Source organism: Capricornis sumatraensis, chromosome 7 (genome assembly GCF_032405125.1).
Source record: "Capricornis sumatraensis isolate serow.1 chromosome 7, serow.2, whole genome shotgun sequence".
In the NCBI taxonomy this organism is placed as follows: Eukaryota; Metazoa; Chordata; class Mammalia; order Artiodactyla; family Bovidae; genus Capricornis; species Capricornis sumatraensis.
Genome location: NC_091075.1, coordinates 48,957,826 through 48,976,561, shown reverse-complemented (window position 1 = coordinate 48,976,561; position 18,736 = coordinate 48,957,826).

The window sequence follows — 18,736 nt, the reverse complement described above, 5'->3', positions numbered from 1 at the left end:
GCTACCAGGAAAGCCCAAGATAGTATGGCAAATATGGTCTAAACACAGTCTCAGAAAGAAGACAAAATGAGTTTGATGGACAGCTAGACAGTCTCTTCCATATGCCTCTTTTTAAAAAGTTACTAGCTTCCCATCCAGGTAACCAAGAAACCAGGAAATCAAAAGAGAGAGATTTATAAATTGAAATTACAAATCTTTCTCCTAGCCAATCCTCTCCCAAAGCGAGATTTCTCATTTAAGGAATTGCAATCAATCAAGAAAAGATCAATGGCTGTATTTTGAAACTCTGTCACTATAGCTTGCCAAATTGAGGCTAAGAGTGAGAAAGGGAAATAAAAGCCCAAGAAAAACATACACACACACACACACAATATTATCAGCCAAAGAGACAGCAGTTGTGTACCAGAACCTAGGCAAACCCACTATTGCAAATGAAAATGCTAATAGGTTCTTAACTCTTGATAAAATATTGGCAGTGTTGTAAGTGCACTCACTCATCTCCAGGAGATCACGCTTAATGGGTATAACTCCCTGACCTTAAGGTTTCACTTGTATTTTTCAAGATGCCCCTGAGAGTCCTTATTCTGTTGCCATTTAGCCATTGGTCACGGGATAACAATGCTGTTTGATATAAGTAATTGCTTAGAACAGTCAGTGCTCTCCAGGATTTCTTTCTTCTGTAGAAAGACAGTGTCTCCAGGTTTGGAAGGACTTAGAGAGGTCATTTAGTCTCTTCTAACCTGAGACGTACTTAAAAGCTATCCCAAAGAAATAGAAATTTGACCTTCACTCACTAACCCTTTCAATTTTCATCCACTCTCCCTAGGAAGAATTCTGCTTTTGTTTAATGGAAGGATCATTGTAGTTAATTTACTTTCCTCTTATTTTGTCATCAAGGAGATAAGAGATATTTAGATACCAGTATTCTAAGTTCAACAGCCTTTTGAAAACGTGAAGATCCAACATGTAAATTCACTTTATTGAGCACCACTTGTATGACTGACACTCTACTTAGCACTGGACAAGTCTATTGACTGGAAAGTAGAAAATTACTTGTTAGCAATAATAAAATATCAAAGTTTCCAAATAATATTTCTTTAAAAGAAATAGTTCTTTTTTATTGAAGTGTAGTTGATTTTGGCTTCCCTAGTGGCTCAGACAGTAAAGAACCCACCTGCAATGTGGGAGACCTGGGTTCAATCCCTGAGCTGGGAAGATCCCCCAGAGGAGGACATGGCAACCCACTCCAGTATTCTTGCCTGGAGAATCCCCACAGGCAGAGGAGCCTGGAGGGCTGCAGTCCATGGGGTCACAAAGAGTCAGACATGACTGAGCGACTAAGCACAGCACAGCACACACAGAGTTGATTTACAATGTTGTTCCAATCTTTCCTGCACAGCAAAGTGACTCAGTTATACATATCTTTTTAAGAAACTATTCTTTTCTATTATAGCGTATCACAAGACAGTGTACATAGTTCCCTGTGCTATACAGTAGGACCTTGTCATTTATCCATCCTATATATGATAGATAGCTTACCACAATTCCTTTTCAACAAGGAACCTCAGAATGGTATAGACACAAGGTGCAAACATGAAGCTTTTCCTACTAGAAATCAACCAAAATGGAACCTCCGGAGTTGGAAGCACAGCCTCACAGCTGTGAACTGGCTGTGCTTGGCCGCCTTGGCAATTAGGAAGCCGTCCTCAGCCTTCTCCCACCCAGTGCTGCTCCCAACAAATCACTGAGCAACACCTTGGGTTCAGAATTAAGCTAAGTGCTGTTACAAATAAAAATAAGGGCAAGACTTGATTTCTGCCTTCTGGAAACTGAAAGAGAGGCAGTCTGTTTCAGAAATGGCAGTTATATTTCCCCAGCACATCAAGTCTACTTGACTGATGATGGTTGAGCTAAATGCTATGTTGAAAACTACAAAGCTTGATCTAAAGTCAGTGAGAAAGTACCAAGTCTAATTAGCAATATGTGCCAGGACATGGACTATGGGGGTGAGAGCATGCTTCCTAGGTGTTTTCTTTCCCCATTTAGTATAACAGACTCAGACTTTACCCAGATGGAGGAAAATTACTTCCCCAACCTACCACTTGCCATTATCAAAGTTTCCTTCAGGTCCTGCAGACAAAGATAAGATCCCAAAAGGAGGCCCCTGAGGCCTCAAGAACTTGGCAGTTGGTCCTTATATTCCTCCTATCACCCGCAAGAGGGCCGCAAGCGATTCTGTTACTTTTTCTTCCTCTCCCAAAAGAACACTTGAATCACATAGAATCTAATCTTCCCCCATATATGTTTGGTGTGATAATGCCTGAAAGCAAAAGCAGGTGCAAGTTGGAATTACAGAAACAAACATTCTCAATTGCCAAAACCGCATCTATTTTCCTTCCAGTTTAATCACTCTGACTCACCTCCCGTAGAAGAGGCCCCCGTGGCCCTCTCTTTAAAATGGTGACCTGAAAATGCATACACACATCATTCCTGAGACAGCCTGACATTTTCATCAGGAGCTTTATTAAAATCTAACAGAGAAAAAAGAAATGATTACAGAAATGCTAATGGTATTAAAATAGTTGGGTCTCCAAACCACGGATCTGTGATCCTAAGCATACCAGCAAACCACAACTAAGAAAAACACTCTTCACAATTGCTCACCCTCGAGTAACTGCCCCCAGTCCTGTGGCTGTTGTTAAGTCACTAAGTCACGTCTGACTCTTTGCAACCCCATGGACTGTAGCACGCCAGGCTACCCTATCCTTCACTATCTTCTGGAGTTTGTTCAAATTCCTATTCATTGAGTTGGTGACACCATCCAACCATCTCATCCTGTGTGGACTGGCAAAACCAATAAGGGCCTTTGCTGGCTCCCTCCTCAACTCCTAGTAGGTGAGTTCAAGTGACTTTTGCTATCTTGACCCTGCAATTTTGTCCAAGTGCAAATTCCAACTCTCTTTTCGTAGTTCCGCACTCCCCACTCCTAGGGCCCTCCTCCTCAGTTTCAAATCTTAGTCACATAGGCTTTTGTTCCTAACTCTGTCTCTATGAAACAGTGTGAAGCAGGAGAAAACTGTAGTCTTGGTACGTGTTAATGAGGCAACTATATCAGAAAGACTGGAAAAAAAAAAAAGGAAAAATAGCAGTACAGAGAAAAAGGCAAAAGTTATCTCACATGTTGTTAAATACCTTCAGGTAGAAACAGAAACTATGAAAAGTGAATAAAAAATATGTCTTTCAGTGCATGTAGCATGTATCAATACCTTATTAAGAATCTCAAGGTTTTTAGCATGTAAAAATAAATGCCTATTAAACTACATGGTGGAGGATAGACTAGGAACAAAGTGATGAAGGAAGCAGCTACAAGGTTGAAGAAGTTTCCCTCATTATTGAGGCAAATTCTTGATACATTTAGTACATGAGGTTCTCATGAGAAATTTTCAAGAATTTAGAAATATGGAAAATAAGATTGGAATTATAACTTTAAGACTAATAAAAAAGGGATCAGAGAAGAGATAAGCAAAGTCAACCTAAAGAAATAGAATAACTCATGCAACTAATTCCCTTTATTCAGAGTCCATGTTGAACAAACAACATTTTGACTGTCATTTGATTTCCCATGTAGTCTCTAGTGTATTGAGTTTTATCTCATAAAAAGATACTGACATATACACACTACTATATAAAAAATAAATAATAACTAGAGTAACTGAAATAGTTCAGTTCAGTTCAGTCGCTCAGTCATGTCCGACTCTTTGCGACCCCATGAATTGCAGCACCCCAGGCCTCTCTGTCCATCACCAACTCCCGGAGTTCACTCAGACTCACGTCCGTTGAGTCCGTGATGCCATCCAGCCATCTCATCCTCTGTCGTCCCCTTCTCCTCCTGCCCCCAATCCCTCCCAGCGTCAGAGTCTTTTCCAGTGAGTCAACTCTTCGCATGAGGTGGCCAAAGTACTGGAGTTTCAGCTTTAGCATCATTCCTTCCAAAGAAATCTCAGGGCTGATCTCCTTCAGAATGAACTGGTTGGATCTCCTTGCAGTCCAAGGGACTCTCAAGAGTCTTCTCCAACACCACAGTTCAAAAGCATCAGTTCTTCAGGGCTCAGCTTTCTTCACAGTCCAACTCTCACATCCACACATGACCACTGGAAAAACCATAGCCTAGAGTAACTAATAAGGACCTACCAAATAGCACAGGGAACTCTACTCAATATTCTGTAATGACATCTACGGGAAAAGAATCTGAAAAAGAGGGAATATATGTATACACATAACTGATTCATTCTGATATATACCTTAAATTAATACAACATTGTAAATCAACTATACTCTAATATTTTTTTTTTTAAAAAAAAAGGTATTTCCCAGTCCTAACAGTCACACTTAACAGTAAGTGTGACCTTATTTGGAAATAGGAATTTTTGCAGATGTAATTAAATTAGAAGTCTCAAAATAAAGTCATCCTGGATTTAGAGTCATTGGATTTAGTGTCTAGAATCCTAGATTCTAGTGACTAATGTCATTGGATTTGTAATGGAAAAGAAAGAGAAATTTGAAACACTGAAACACACACAAAAAAAGAAGGCTATATATAAAGATGGGGACAAAGATTGAAGCTATGCTGCCATGAACCAAGAAATACCAGAACCAAGAAGTCACCAGAAGCTGAAAGAGACAAGTAAAGAGCCCCCATAGAGCCTCCAGGGGCAATGGGGTCCAGCCAAGACTTTGATTTTGGACTTCCAGTCTCCAGAACTGTAAGAGAAGAAATTTCTGTCATTTTAAGCCATCAGTTTTGTGCTAATTTGTTGCAGCAGCCCTAGGAAACGAACACCTGATCTTCTTTAAGGAAAGAAAACACTGATCTAAGGTCTCAGATGTGCAGCCCTTTAACACTGACATTTATCATTCCTAACTTTAAAATCTGCATATATATATATATAGATATAGATATATATATATATATATCTGTAGATATATATGCTGCAAAATCACTTCAGTCGTGTCCGACTCTGTGCGACCCCATAGACGGCAGCCCACCAGGCTCCCCCGTCCCTGGGATTCTCCAGGCAAGAACACTGGGGTGGGTTGCCATTTCCTTCTCCAATGCAGGAAAGTGAAAAGTGAAAGTGAAGTCGCTCAGTCGTGTCTGACTCTTAGCAACCCCATGGACTGCAGCCTACCAGGCTCCTCCATCCATGGGATTTTCCAGGCGAGAGTACTGGAGTGGGGTGCCATTGCCTTCTCCAGTATATTATATATATATATATATATATATATATATATATATATATACACACACATGTATATATATACCTGTTTATATACATATATCTGGAGAAAAGCTTCCCTGGTGACTCAGACAGTAAAGAATCCACCTGCAACACAGGAGACCCAGGTTCAATCCCTGGGCTGGGAAGGTCCCCTGGAAGAGGGCATGGCTACCATTGCAGTATTCTTGCTTGGAGAATCCCATGGACAGAGGAGCCTGGCAGGCTACAGTTCATAGGGTCATAAAAAGTCAGACATGACTGAAGTCACTTAGCACACACACACATCAGGACAAAATCATGACCTGAAAGGACACATGCACCCCAGCGCTCATTGCACTACTCTACAATAGCCAGGACGCAGAGGTCAGCTAAGTGTCCACTGTCTGAGGAATGGATAGAAAATATGTGGCACACACAATACAGTATTACTCAGCAATTAAAAAGAGAGAAACAATGCCATTTGCTGCCACATGGGTGGACCTAGAGAATGCCATACTGAGTGAAGAAAGTCAGACAGAGGAGAAACATCCCATGACATCCCTTACATGTGGAATCTGAACAGAAAGAGTACAAGTGAACTTACAAAACATAAAGAGACTCACAGACTTAGAGAATGAACCTTTGGTTGCTGGGGGCAAGGATAGTTAGGGAGTTTGGGATGGACATGTACACACTGCTATATTTAAAATGGATAACCCACGAAGACCCCTTGTACAGCACATAGAACTGTACACAGTGTTATGTGGCAGCCTGGATGGGAGGGATTCAAGGGGAAAATGGATAGATGTATATGTATGGATGAGATCTTTTAGAACTAACACCCAAAAAAGAGGTCCTTTTCAATATAGGGGACTGAAATGCAAAAGTAGGAAGTCAAGAAACACCTGGAGTAACAGGAAAATTTGGCCTTAGAATGTGGAATGAAGCAGGGCAAAGACTAATAGAGTTTTGCCAAGAAAATACACTGGTCATAGCAAACACCCTCTTCCAACAACACAAGGGAAGACTCTACACATGGACATCACCAGATGGTCAACACCGAAATCAGATTGATTATATTCTTTGTAGCCAAAGATGGAGAAGCTCTATACAGTCAACAAAAACAAGACCGGGAGCTGACTGTGGCTCAGATCATGAACTCCTTATTGCCAAATTCAGACTCAAATTGAAGAAAGTAGGGAAAACCACTAGACCATTCAGGTATGACCTAAATCAAATCCCTTATGATTATATAGTGGAAGTGAAAAATAGATTTAAGGGCCTAGATCTGATAGATAGAGTGCCTGATGAACTATGGAATGAGGTTCATGACATTGTACAGGAGACAGGGATCAAGACCATCCCCATGGAAAAGAAATGCAAAAAAGCAAAATGGCTGTCTGGGGAGGCCTTACAAATAGCTGTGAAAAGAAGAGAGGTGAAAAGCAAAGGAGAAAAGGAAAGATATAAGCATCTGAACGCAGAGTTCCAAAGAATAGCAAGAAGAGATAAGAAAGCCTTCTTCGGTGATCAATGCAAAGAAATAGAGGGAAACAACAGAATGGGAAAGACTAAAGATCTCTTCAAGAAAATTAGAGATATCAAGGGAACATTTCATGCAAAGATGGGCTCGATAAAGGACAGAAATGGGCTGGATCTAACAGAAGCAGAAGATATTAAGAGGTGGCAAGAATACATGGAAGAACTGTACAAAAAAGATCTTCACGACCCAGATAATCATGATGATGTGATCACTAATCTAGAGCCAGACATCTTGGAATGTGAAGTCAAGTGGGCCTTAGAAAGCATCACTATGAACAAAGCTAGTGGAGGTGATGGAATTCCAGTTGAGCTGTTTCAAATCCTGAAAGATGATGCTGTGAAAGTGCTGTACTCAATATGCCAGCAAGTTTGGAAAACTCAGCAGTGGCCACAGAACTGGAAAAGGTCAGTTTTCATTCCAGTCCCAAGGAAAGGCAATGCAAAAGAATGCTCAAACTACCGCACAATTGCACTCATCTCACATGCTAGTAAAGTAATGCTCAAAATTCTCCAAGCCAGTCTTCAGCAATACGTGAACCGTGAACTTCCTGCTGTTCAAGCTGGTTTTAGAAAAGGCAGAGGAACCAGAGATCAAATTGCCAACATCCGCTGGATCATGGAAAAAGCAAGAGAGTTCCAGAAAAACATCTATTTCTGCTTTATTGACTATGCCAAAGCCTTTGCCTGTGTGGATCACAACAGACTGTGGAAAATTCTGAAAGAGATGGGAATACCAGACCACCTAACCTGCCTCTTGAGAAATCTGTATGCAGGTCAAGAAGCAACAGTTAGAACTGGACATGGAACAACAGACTGGTTCCAAATAGGAAAAGGAGTATGTCAAGGCTGTATATTGTCACCCTGCTTATTTAACTTATATGCAGAGTACATCATGAGAAATGCTGGACAGGAAGAAACACAAGCTGGAATCAAGATTGCTGGGAGAAATATCAATAACCTCAGATATGCAGATGACACCACCCTTATGGCAGAAAGTGAAGAGGAGCTAAAAAGCCTCTTGATGAAAGTGAAAGAGGAGAGTGAAAAAGTTGGCCTAAAGCTCAACATTCAGAAAACGAAGATCATGGCATCTGGTCCCATCACTTCATGGGAAATAGATGGGGAAACAGTAGAAACAGTGTCAGAGTTTATTTTGGGGGGCTCCAAAATCACTGCAGATGGTGACTGCAGCCATGAAATTAAAAGACGCTTACTCCTTGGAAGAAAAGTTATGACCAACCTAGATAGTATATTCAAAAGCAGAGACATTACTTTGCTGACTAAGGTCCGTCTAGTCAAGGCTATGGTTTTTCCTGTGGTCATGTGTGGATGTGAGAGTTGGACTGTGAAGAAAGCTGAGTGCCAAAGAATTGATGCTTTTGAACTGTGATGTTGGAGAAGACTCTAGAGAGTCCCTTGGACTGCAAGGAGATCCAACCAGTCCATTCTGAAGGAGATCAGCCCTGGGATTTCTTTGGAAGGAATGATGCTAAAGCTGAAACTCCAGTACTTGGGCCAGCTCATGCGAAGAGTTGACTCATTGGAAAAGACTCTGATGCTGGGAGAGATTGGGGGCAGGAGGAGAAGGGCACGACAGAGGATGAAATGGCTGAATGGCATCATGGACTAGATGGACGCGAGTCTGAGTGAACTCCGGGAGATGGTGATGGACAGGGAGGCCTGGCGTGCTGCGATTCATGGGGTTGCAAAGAGTCGGACACGACTGAGCGACTGAACTGAACTGAACTGATGGCTGAGTCCCTTCGCTGTTCACCTGAGACTATCATTACATTGTTAATCAGCTATACTCCAATACAAAATAAAAGGTTTTTTAACAAATCAGCATTTGATTTCTATACAACAATCTCATACAGTTAGTATATTAGGTGGAATTCTGCTGCAGTGATAAACAAATCCAAAATCTAAGTGCCTTAACTTGCTACAAGTTCACGGGGCTAGGGGTAGGGGGAGGTGGGGTGGGGCTAGTGCTCTTACTTATTAACTCAAAAGTTGCAAATCCACCCGTTGAGCTGTACCATGTGGTGGAACACAAGGCCTCCTGAGTGACAACAGCTAAAGAGAATGCACAGGAATTTCACCTACTCGTCTATGTCTTAAACCAGAAGAGGAAAATACAGAGCCCACCAACAAAAACTGATCACTCGGCCTTGCCTTACTGCAAGACCAGTGGAAAATGTAGGTGAATACATTACTTTTACTGCCATACTCTTTAAATGTGAATGCTGTTGTTGCTGAGTCACTAAGTCGTGTCCAACTCTTCGTAAACCCATGGACTGCAACCCACCAGGCCCCTCTGTCCTTGGGATTTTCCAGGCAAGAATATTGGAGTGGGTTACCATGCCTTCAACAGGGGAATCTCCCCGACCCAGGCATCAGACCCACATCTCTTAAGTCTCCAGCATGGGCTGGCAGGTTCTTTACTACTAGTGCCCCCTGCTGCTAAGTCGCTTCAGTCGTGTCCAACTCTGTGCGACCCCAGAGACGGCAGCCCACCAGGCTCCCCCGTCCCTGGGATTCTCCAGGCAAGAACACTGAAGTGGGTTGCCATTTCCTTCTCCAGTACATGAAAGTGAAAAGTGAAAGTGAAGTCGCTCGGTCGTGTCTGACTCTTAGCGACCCCATAGACTGCAGCCTACCAGGCTCCTCCGTCCATGGGATTTTCTAGGCAAGAGTACTGGAGTGGGGTGCCATTGCCGTCTCCACTAGTGCCACCTGGGAAACCCTAAAATGTGAATACACATGGGTTAAAAAAAAAAAGACTCTTCCTTTAGTAGATTCAGAAAAGGAAACTACTAAGTTTACAAGATTGAAGGTTAGTTCTTACACTGCAGAAAATTTCTCTTATGCTGCTTAAGGTGGCTTTCTCTGACCACATACCATCCACTATTTCAGCACTATGTGCAAAGAAAATATCTTTTTTAATGTTTTTAATTTCATAGTACAAAAATACTGAAGGAGATCCTCAAGATTCATCCCAAACCTGATACTCTAAGGCTTTAATTTCTGATATCCTACCGCTTCTGGCACCCTGGTACATATGTGCAAGACATTCTACCCACCACCACCCCGCCAGATACTATACAGCTTGGATTCCCTGGGATCTCAAGAAAGAAGGTATGCTGGGATGCTGAAATTCTTGTCAATTGCAGGACCAAGACCAAAAAAATTTTTATGGCAAACTTTTACTATAAATTCTTTAAGAAGTCTCTATTGACCATTATGACTTGCAGCTTAGTAAATGGAGTCAATTAAACATCAAAGAATCTTTGATGTTCTGACTCATGTAATGCTAAGGGTCAATCTTAAGATTTCCCAAAGATATCTCTCAAAGACTTTATTTTGAGGGGCCCAAACTACAGGAATTCTTCCATATCTGTTCTCTCCTTCCAGAAATCATTTGGAATCACACCTTTCCTATTTCATCAGGTCTCCAGAGTCTGAACCCAATCCAAGTTTACTTCCCACCACTTTCAGACGAGAACAAAAAAATCCGGATCCCAATAATTACCAGAGTATGATTTAGAAGAAAAAAAGTAAACATTCTTCAAATTACGATCCGCTGCAATTTCCAGCTGAGGTAAACAAGCTCCACAAACACAAACGTTTGCAGAAAATTCTTCCTATGCTGGTAAAAACTCTTTTTAAATTGATGCAGGTGGTCCTGGTGAGAATCCGGTATAGCATTTGGGTATTCCCTTAAGGGCAAACTTCCTTCTTGCTACTTAACTCTTATTTTTGTCTACAAATTAATAGGCACAGTTAACCTGGATTTGGGATTTAACTGGTGAATGGGGAATTGGGACCTCAGAGACTGCTACACAAAGGAGATAAGCTAGGTCTTCCCCAGAAGGCACTGTCAGCTCCCTGTGATGACGCCTTAAGGTCAGAAATAAATGTCTTGCCTTGCAAGGGAATTGGCCTAAAGGAAGAGCAAAGGAGATCTCATTTAACTTACAAAAACCATCCCAAAGTGATAGAACATATTAGAAGAAGTGTCGTGTCCTGTCACCAGCCTTGCGGTGTTCTGTTACCTATTTGAAAATGAAGACTCTAGAGACCTCTACATAACTACCCTCATTCAACAGCATTGTTCAACACCACCATGATCCAGGTTCCAAACACTATTGCATAAAGCAGAGGAAACCAGTTTCTGTCCCTCAAAGTTTGGCTAAACAGGTGACTCTGGTCTAGATAATTGATTAACCGCACGCATCAGTGAGTAACATTCTTATGAATAATTTAGACTTGAAAACAAGGCTGTTGATACAAAAGTCTCTGAACAGTCCTGCATTAGCAGTCATTCTTAGGAATATTGACTTAATGAAAATAAATATGTTGCTTTGTCCTCTTAGCAGTTCCTGATGAGGGTTTGAGAAATCCAAATGACAGTCCAAATTTAAATGATTCAGATTCATCTGTCAGTAAATGATTGCCAACTAACTCTTTTGATAGACTAGCCAGCATCCCTCACTCTTATACAGAAATAATAGCCCAATTTTGTTCAGTGAAATACTCCTTCTTTCACTCTTATCTGATGATGCTTAGATTATATCAATAATAATGCCATACCTGGCCTGGCTAATGAGAACATTACATCCTCAGCTACCATGATGGGTCAGGGATGGATAAGCAATTAAAACTAATGACTTTTGCTTGAAACACAGAGAGACAGAGACAGAGAAATATAGAGAAAAGCTCTCTTATCCTCTCATCTTCTGGCCTGGATTAGTTGGAGCCAGGTTGCCACCAAGAGGAGAAGGCTGAGCTGACAACCACAAAAACAAACCATGAGAAGCAGAATGGAAGGATGGAGAGATACCAGGACCTGACAATCATTTGTGACATCATTTGAGCCTGGGACCAGCCACACATGAAGGAGACAACCCCTTAGCTTTTGGGGTACTTAATTCAATAAATTCCCTTTTTCATGTTTGTTTAAATATTTTGCTAGGGATTCTTTTACTCAATATTGAAATAATAAGACTTAGACATGGTTCTAAAATAGTGAAAGTATTTTTAAAATACAAAACACATAGGCTATTCCCTCAAGAAATTTACATGCTAGGTAAAATAGTACATATGGTACCCAGGGGTAGACATTCATTGTTATAAATTAAACAACCTGCCACTCTGATAAGTTTTCATGAAAATTAAGACTATAGAGCCTGACAAGTTCTCATAGTTTTATAGGAAAAAGAACTGGGGTTACCCAAGGTCCCATTTTAATCCTGGCTACTGAGTACAAAAAGGACCCATTTCAATGATGATATGAGAACCTTGTTAGAGCAGATTTAGAGAGACCTTGAAACCTCCACCCACCACCATCATTTCTGGCTTTATTGTTCACAGTGCATGGAACTTTAGATTCTGAATTCTAAGTTCTTCAGGGTAAAGACCTAACACTGGAATCTCAGCTACACAAAGCACAAAGACTATCAGAGATGCTACATAAATTATACACAGCAGCAGTGATGAGAGGAAGGCATTACAAAGAAATTGGGCTCCTCGGAGTTTTATGAACATAATATTTCAAATCGAAACTAGACAATCCGGGAAACAATTTGTACTACATAAGAATGGTAAAACTGGAGAGTTAAAGTCTGTGTTTCTAATATGTTATGATTAACCTGGGAATGGAAATAGAAATTTTATGATCTGGATCACTCTCCCTCAGTGGAATAATGCCTCATACTTATTTTTGTAAACTATATGGAAACTAATCTTCAGATTAAAAGCCCAAATCTTTCCACGGAGCCATTTTTTCTATGTTCTATATATTTAGGAAATTGGCATATAAACTAATAAGATAAAAACTTTACAACGTTTTGAAAGGTATTCAGTTTTGATGTTCTAGTTTAGAGAAAAATTGAAATTACAAAGATATGTTATTTTTCAAAGTTTGGCAGAAAACGGTACAAGCAAAACTGGAAGATCATAAAAGATATGTATAAAAGATGAACAAATGGAAGGTATAGACATAAATCAAATGCTATCTTCTAAAGCAATGGTCCCCAACATTTTTGGCATCAGAGACCAGTTTTGTGGAAGACAATTTTCCACAGACCAGAGGTGCGGAGTATGGTTTCGGGATGATTCAAGTGCATTTCATTTATTGTCTACTTTATTTCTAACATTATTATACCAGCTCCACCTCAGATCATCAGGCATTAGATCCCAGAATTTGGGGACCCTACTCTAAAGTTTTCTCCATTTTCTCTCTCTACTTGCCCCTAGCCAAAAAAAAAGCATTGAAATGGCCCATGATTCTTCCCATCTGATCCCATCACTTCGTGGCAAATACATGGGGAAACAATGAAAACAGTGACAGATTGTTTGGGGGGGGGGCTCCAAATCACTGCAGATGGTGACTACAGCCATGATATTAAAAGACGCTTGCTTCTTGGACAAAAAGCTATGACCAACCTAGACAGTGTATTAAAAAGCAGAGACATCGCTTTGCGACAAAGGTCCATCTAGTCAAAGTTATGGTTTTTGCAGTAATCATGTACGGATGTGAGAGCTGGACCATGAAGAAGGCTGAGCACCAAAGAATTGGTGCTTTCAAATTATGGTGCTGGAGAAGACTCTTGAGAGTCCCTTAGACAGCCAGGAGATCAAACCAGTCAATCCTAAAGGAAATCATCCCTGAATATTCACTGGAAGGGCTAGTTCTGAAGCTGATGCTCCAATACTTTAGCCACCGGATGTGAGGAGCCAACTCATTGGAGAAGACCCTAATGCTGGGAAGACTGAGGACAGGAGGAGAGGGGGACAATGAGAATGAGATGGTCGGATGGCATCATTGACTCAATGGACATGAGTCTGAGCAAGCTCCATGAGATGGTAAAGGACAGGGAAGCCTGGCGAGCTGCAGTCCATGAGGTCTCAAAGAGTGGGACATGACTGAGAGACTGAACAACGACAAGTGCAGTTACCCTGTAAAATGTCCAAGTTACCACTCACTTTTTGTGGCATTTAATAAAGTGAGATAAAGAGAAAAGACACTCAGAAACAAAGAGGGCAAAGCACGTAAGCAACTTTCCTATCCACTGTCTCATCATAAAGTTTGGCCCATCATAAGAATTAACATTAGTTTGACAAAATTATTTATGTATCAAAATATTTAAATGACATCCTCCTGAGAAAAGAAGGAGAAAATATTATTTTTATTTCAGTGTGGGATAACAAGAACACAATAAGATGACTGCTTATTGGAGGTGAGATAATGCAAATGACTGAGTTACCCCCATCTCCCATTGACCCCCTGCACCTTCTCCTGGGTTTGATACCTCATTTAGTATCACCACCCACACGGTCCCTCTTGCTGAAATTGTCAGAGGTAAGCACAACCCCCTCTGCTCCTTCCCATCCTATACACGTTGTCACGAATTGCTACTGACTTGGCTCTTCTCTGACCCCACAGCCATAACCTTGGTCCGTCTTTGTCTCTCACCAGGACATTCAGAAAGTCAGTCAGCTACCAACCCATCATACTTCTGAGCATTGCATTGTGCCAGATTCTGAGCAAAGGGCAAGCAGTTCTAGAAAAGAAATTATAGGATTTCCTGCTCCAAAAAAGAGAAGAAGAAAAACTTACAGTCTCAAGGGGAAGATAGAAAGTATATGAAAGTGCCACAATAGAAGTAAAAAGAGGTTGCTGTGGCTGCACAGAGTTCAGGCATCCATCAGTTTTCTCACTGATAAATACTTTCATGTTGAAAAAACTATACCAGGCATTAGGCTAGCACAACTGGAAAGAAGCTGTGATCAAGACAGCTTACGTTTTCACTCTACCCATGAAGCTTACATTTTCATGGAGGTTACAGACCAAAATTTGCATAGACAATGAGATAGATGATAGGTAAGTAGGTAGATAGGGGTGTGTGTGTATGTGCGAGAGAGAGAATCAAGTAATATTAGTGTCTCTAAAGAAAAATGCGTCAAGGAGAGAGATCAGTGCAGGTGTTAGTATAGGCAGTGAGCAGAGAATGCATCTCTGAGATGGTCCAATTGGAACTGAGACCTGGAAGAAGTGAGGGAACATGTCAGACAGATACCTCTGCAAAAACTTCCAGGCAGAGTGCACAATGAGTACACAAACTTGTAATGGAAATGTGCATTTCCCTCCAACCAGGACCCAGGAACAATCTCGGGAAGACGAAGCACAAGCTAACCTGAAGAATGAATGAGTTGCCAGATGGAAATGGAGATGGAGAGCATCATAGCCAAGGGCAGATGCGGGCAGAACTCAGCCAGGAAAAAGGGAACATTTTATTCTGCTGCTCCAAGTGCTTAGAATTACCTAGGTACCAGCTAATCTTGGTTCTGGGCCACCAGCTTCCTACCCTATGAACTCTCCAGGGTTTATACCTCATCTTTGCTTGATTTAAACTATCTTTCTACACTAGCACATCACCCATAAAAGCTGTAATAATCAGTTCGGTTCAGTTCAGTCGCTCAGTCGTGTCCGACTCTTTGCAACCCCATGAATCACAGCACGCCAGGCCTCCCTGTCCATCACCATCTCCCGGAGTTCACTCAAACTCATGTCCATCGACTTGGTGATGCCATCCAGCCATCTCATCCTCTGTCATCCCCTTCTTCTCCTGCCCCCAATCTCTCCCAGCATCAGAGTCTTTTCCAATGAGTCAACTCTTCACATGAGCTGGCCAAAGTACTGGAGTTTCAGCTTTAGCATCAGTCCTTCCAAGGAACACCCAGGGCTGATCTCCTTCAGAATGGACTGGTTGGATCTCCTTGCAGTCCAAGGGACTCTCAGGAGTCTCCCCCAACACCACAGTTCAGAAAGCATCAATTCTTCGGTGCTCAGCTTTCTTCACAGTCCAACTCTCACATCCATACATGACCACTGGAAAAACCACAGCCTTAACTAGACGGACCTTTGTTGGCAAAGTAACGTCTCTGCTTTTCAATATGCTATCTAGATTGGTCATAACTTGTGATGCTTCTTATTAAAAGTTGACCCGGTCAGGCTCCACAGTTAAGGCTTTGGCTCTTTTCCACGTGTTTGATTGGCCTGAAGTTCTTGATGAAGGAAAGGGGCTGGGCAAACCTCAGACCTGGCCCACAGCCCACCAGCAATGTGCTGGGCAGCTCCCTGAGAATGGCCGCCCTCCTTTGTGAGCAATAAGTCAAGGCAAGGGGTCAGGCCTTGCTTTGCTTCACTGATTCTTTATAAGAATAAACACAGCCTCAGTTTCTCCTTCTGTTATATAAGCACCAACGGTTTGTGCCCTCCTCCAGCTTTCCAGCGCCCAAGGAGCGTAATTACACAAAGTCTGGAAACCCTGGTGAAAAGCCTCCTGCCACAAGGCTTCCTGTAAACACCAGACTAAACCTTCAGCAGTGGGCAGAGAGTTGCTTTCCATTTATACATCAGTGCTTTTTATTTTTTGCTACAGAAGCAGTTCTACTGCACCAGAATTCACAACGAGAGGAAAAAAATCATTCCTGATTTTGCTTCCGTGTAATCAAGAAACAGACAGCCCACAGATCTATCCCAGAGGAAGCCAGAAGGGGCCAGGGGAAGCATCAACAGGCAGAAAGAGCCAGGCTGGGGAGGTGGGGGTGCTGCTGAAACAGCATGAAAAGGAAGACGTGGTTCAGCCAGACCACAAGAGGGGAAAGGAAAGCAGGATCACGGCGTGATTAGGGAAACACCTCCTCATTACGCTCACATTCCCAGGAACAGGAGGCCTGGAGAAGCATCCATAATACCCTGAGCAACTCATCCTCATATGTCTTAAACCAATGACTTCTCCTCATGATCCCCTTTAGTCAACAGAATCACCCACGTCACTGTCACCTTGCTAAGAGCTTGAGTGGCCTCCTTGATTCCCCTGGTCCCTTAGGATCAATCAGCCACTAAGTAAGGAACTGGTGATACGTGAGGCAGGGCTTTAAAGACAGCTTGTAACTGGGCAGATGGGACTGTTCTGTCCAGAAAGTAGCCGAGCCAGATGGCACCAGGCTCCTGGATGGCACCTGCCTGCCCAGAGTTTGCTCCAGTCTCTGACCACCTCACCTGTTCTCCAGATCCTGCTCTAGGCTCCCATTTCCCATCTGAGGTGGATGCCTGCTTACAAAACCTTGGGCTTCTCACCCAGGGGCCACTGGATGCATTTCGGGCACTGACCCTGCTTTCAGTCTCCTGTCTCACATTGAGGAAGGCACACCAGCTCCTCCTCCACAGTTTGAATGAGTCCTTAATTCATCTCATCACCTGCAGGTAACAACTAGGTACAGCGCTGCTAGGGATTCCCTGGTAGCTCAGCTGGTAAAGAATCCACCTGCAATGCAGGAGACCGTGGTTCAATTCCCAGGACAGGAAGATCCCCTGAAGCAGGGATAGGTTACCCATTCCAGTATTCTTGGGCTTCCCTGGTGGCACAGATGGTAAAGAATCTGCCTGCAATGTGGGAGACCTGGGTTCAATCCCTGGATTGGGAAGATCCCCTGGAAGGCATGGCAACCCACTCCAGTATTCTTGGCTGGAGAATCTCATGGACAGAGGAGCCTGGTGGGCTACTGTGCATAGGGTCACAAAGAGTCAGACACGACTGAGCGACTAAGCACAGTATGGGTGCAGTGCAGCTCAGCACTCCTGAGTGTGTCCCACGCCGCTCTGAACACCAGGGACATGCGTGCATAAGATGGAGATTTCCACTCCCAGGAACACATGTGCTATAAACAGTAGAAGGGTCCACAGAAAAGAAGTGGCGATGATGTGTCTGATGACTTTAGATAGGTGGTCAAGGAAGACCTCTCAGAAGAGGTGGCATTTGTAAGATGAGAAAGAGCCTGTAGGGCAGCAATGTGGGGGAATAAAGTGCTGGAGGCAGAGTCGGGGAGAAGAGTTCAAATGTCCTGGGGCCCGATCAAGTGTAGGTGAAAAGCAGAGGGAGCTTGTGTAGCTGGAGCAGAGGGAAGGGGGGACTGGTAGGGGACAAGGTGAGAAGTTCCTCAGGCACCGGATGTGCTAGGGTCTCCTCGGCTATGGTAGGGATTTAGGGTTTGTACATGAAATGGGAAGAGGCTCAAACAAAGCAAAGGGAGTGTCTTACCATTCACACTGTTCATTGATCCCAGGGTAGATGAGACGCAATCAGGGAAGCTGGAAGAGGACTCGAGGAGCTGCGCGGACTGCAGACATGTTTATTCTCTCCAGGCAGCAGCAGCAGCAGCGAGTCTTCAAAGACTACCGATACACTAAGACAGACAAAAGTGGCCCGTGGCCAAGTGGGCACGCAAGCCCAGTGCTACCAAGGTCAGCAGTATCGTTGTTTACAGAGCACGAGGTGTGAGGCCGTGAGAGAGTGGGACAGGAGAGCCTGACTGAGCCTGTGTTGTCAGTTAATTTCTCCACAATCCACTCCTCGGGTCTTCTCTCCCACTGTTCACACACACTCGACCCCCTGTGGCTCTTTTCTGGTGCACATTGCTGCTTGCACCCACATTCCACAACAGTAAGGGCTACCACAACAAAGCACTAGTGTGCAGGCTGCACAGCTGCTACAGAGCAAAACCCAGCACCAGGCACTGGCCAGGCTGGCCCGCCTCTCCCGCAGTGTGTCTCCAGGTAGGCGCTGCACGTCGTGGATTTCTTACGTCCTGCGGCTCCGCGTGGAGCATAGTAGGGAAATTCATGACAGGCCCCAGGGAGAGTACAAATGCACCTTTCAACACTGAAACAGCTCCCTGTGGTCCTGGCCAGGTGACATGCACACGAGGGGGCCAGGGGCTTGTCACCCAGGGTACAACCTGAAAGTCCTGTTGCAGCCTCTGCCCCCATGGAGAGCTACCCAACGCGTGGGGCGGGCCTTTATCTTCCACGGCCAAGTCCAGGCCACCGTCTGTCCTTGTGCAGTCTCCGTTGCGGCTGGAACAAGATATTA